This window comes from Macaca fascicularis, chromosome 14 (assembly GCF_037993035.2).
Source record: "Macaca fascicularis isolate 582-1 chromosome 14, T2T-MFA8v1.1".
Taxonomy (NCBI): Eukaryota; Metazoa; Chordata; class Mammalia; order Primates; family Cercopithecidae; genus Macaca; species Macaca fascicularis.
In genome coordinates this window covers 54,973,488-54,976,529 of record NC_088388.1, presented here as the reverse complement: position 1 = coordinate 54,976,529, position 3,042 = coordinate 54,973,488, and positions in this window count along the sequence as shown.

The following is a 3,042-nucleotide window of genomic DNA, read 5'->3' as shown; positions in this document are numbered from 1 at the left end:
TCATTTAGCTCTCACCTGTAAGTGGGAACATGCAGTATTTGGTTTTCTGTTCCTGCATTAGTTTACTAAGAATAATGGCCACCAGCTCCATCCATGTTCCTGCAAAAGACATGATCTCATTCTTTTTATGGCCACATACTATTCCATGGTGTATATGTACCACATTTTCTTTATCCAGTCTGTCATTGATGGGCATTTAGGTTGATTCCATGTCTTTGCTATTGTGAACAATGCTGCAATGAATATTTGTGTGTATGTGTCTTTTGTTTGCCAGCAGGGAAGGAATGCTTTGCAAAGTTAGGATGTTGCCCTACAGCAGAGATTAGCAAATTATAGTCTGAGGGCAAATATGGCCTAAATCCTAGTTTTGGACAGTTTTTAAGAATTTTTTTTACACTTTTTAAGGGTTGCAACAATAACAACAAAAAAGGATACATGACAGACATCAATCACATGTGGTCTTTAAAGCTTGGAATATTTATTATCTGGTCCTTTACAGAAAAAAGTATGCCAACTCCTGTGCTACAGCAATGTGCTGTGAACCAGCAACCAACATAAAGCGCTGTTTTTCCCTTATCTATATCTGCTGGGAAACCCAGGCTTGAGACAAACACCGCCCACTATGATACCCACTGATGCACTCACAAAATGTTTCGCTTTCTATTTTCACAACTTTGAGCTTTGCCTATGTAGAACTCTTTATCCAAGGGAGACATGTGCTACCCAGAAAATCCAAGAATGGTTCCTCTTAACTGGAAGTTTGTTAACCAGCTGCAGATGCTGGCAATATGAAGATGGAATAGATAATGAAGGATGTTGTAGTTTACAAGACCAGTTGTAGAAATAAAGATGTAGTAGCTACCCATCTACTTTATTCTATCTATATAGGTTAAGCATTCCCACTGACTTGTTTTCGCTCCTCATTTATATGAAGTGTATTTGTTATTTAGCCAATGGTATTGTACTTACGTTTATTAATTTTGATAATTATACTATAATTATGTAAGACGTTGACATTAGGGGACGCTATGTGAAGGTATTTGTACTTTTCGGCAAGTCTAACTTTATTCATTTGAGATGGAATTTTGCTCCGTCTCCCAGGCTGGAGTGCAATGTTGTGGTCTCGGCTCACGGCAACCTCTGCCTCCTGGATTCAAGCAATTATCCTGCCTCAGCCTCCTGAGTAGCTGGGAGTAGCCCGTCTCCACACTTGGCTAATTTTTCTATTTTTAGTAGAGATGGGGTTTTGCCATGTTGGCCAGGTTGGTCTCAAACTCCTGACCTCAGGTGATCCGCCTGCCTCGGCCTCCCAAAGTGCTAAGATTACAGGCGTGAGCCACCACACCCAGCCAGTCTACCTTTATTTCAAAATAAAAAGTTTAGGCTGGGCATGGTAGCTCACACCTACAATCATAGCACTTTGGGAGGCCAAGGTGGGAGGGCTGCTTGAAGCCAGGAGTTCATGACTGACCAGTCTTGAACACAGTGAGACCCCATCATACTGAGACCCCATCTCTATTAAATATATATATATATATAAAGTTTTAAAATAAGCACAATTATGCAAACATAAATATGCAATTTAGAAACACATGAAGTGATGAAATTTTTGATGCAATGTGGCAATAAAAAATAAGATGCACTAAAATAATGTTTGCTCCTTTTTTAGATGCAAATGACATTAAATAAATCTTACAAATTACACCACAGTTAATACCAGGAAATTTTCTTTATAACATTTTAAAAATACATATGTATTTAAAAATAGAGACAGGGTCTCACTGTGTTGCCCAAGCTAGTCTTAAACTTCTGGGCTCAAGCAATCCTACTGCCTCAGCTTCCCAAAGTGCTGGGATTACAGGTGTAAGTCGCTGTGCCCAGCCATGGACTTTTCTTCTATCACTTCTTTAATATTTCCTCCCTAAAATTATCTCATGTCTCTCTCTTTAGAACTATGAGATACTGGAATCCCTGCATTTGTTTTACATGTCTCTGAAATCACTCTCCACGATTATCTTTGTTCTTTTGGAGTAACTCTTTAGCTTACTGTTCCAGTTTTGCTAGCTTGCTCTTCATTGAAGAAGTCCATTCACTCTTTAGTCCACCTTTTACTTTTTAAATTATATTGTATTGTATTGTATTTATTTTTTGGAGACAAGGTCTCGCTCTATGTCCAGGCTGGAGTGCAATGGCATGATCTCAGCTCACTGCAACCTCTGCCTCCTGGGCTGAAGCCATCCTCCCACCTCAGCCTCCTGAGTAGCTGGGACTGCAGGTGTGTACCACTACCCCCAGCTAATTTTTGTTATTTTTTGTGGAGATGAGGTTTCGCCATGTTTCCCAGGCTGGTCTCAAACTCATGAGCTCAAGTGATCCGCCCACCTTGGCCTCCCAAAATGTTGGGATTACAGACATGAGCCACCACGGGGGCATAATTTTTTTTAAATGGTAACAACCTATTTAACTGGTTCTTTTTCATCATTACAATAGTCTCTCCTATTCCTCTGGGGATATTCTGTATACAAACTAAATTTTAAAAAAATATGTGAGGTGCTTAGAAGAATGCCTGACACCACACCAGGATGCACTAATTATTAATAATTATCATTTCAAAGATCCTCCTCTGTTTACTCCGATAACTACTTGCTTTTTGTTTGTTGACTGGTGTCATGCTTTCATGGTACTGGTCTTCTTTGGGCATTTGGTTGTTCCTTTTTTTTGTTTTTGGAGACGAAGTCTTGCTCTGTCACCCAGGCTGGAGTGCAGTGGCACCATCTCAGCTCACTGCAAGCTCTGCCTCCCAGGTTCACACCATTCTCCTGCCTCAGCCTTCCGAGTAGCTGGGACTACAGGCGCCTGCCACCACACCCGGCTAATTTTTTGTATTTTTAGTAGAGATGGGGTTTCACCATGTTAGCCAGGATGGTCTCGATCTCCTGACCTTGTGATCCACCCGCCTCGGCCTCCCAAAGTGCTGGGATTACAGGTGTGAGCCACCGCACCTGGCTAATTGTTCCTTATTTTGTTCTCATCTTGTTATTT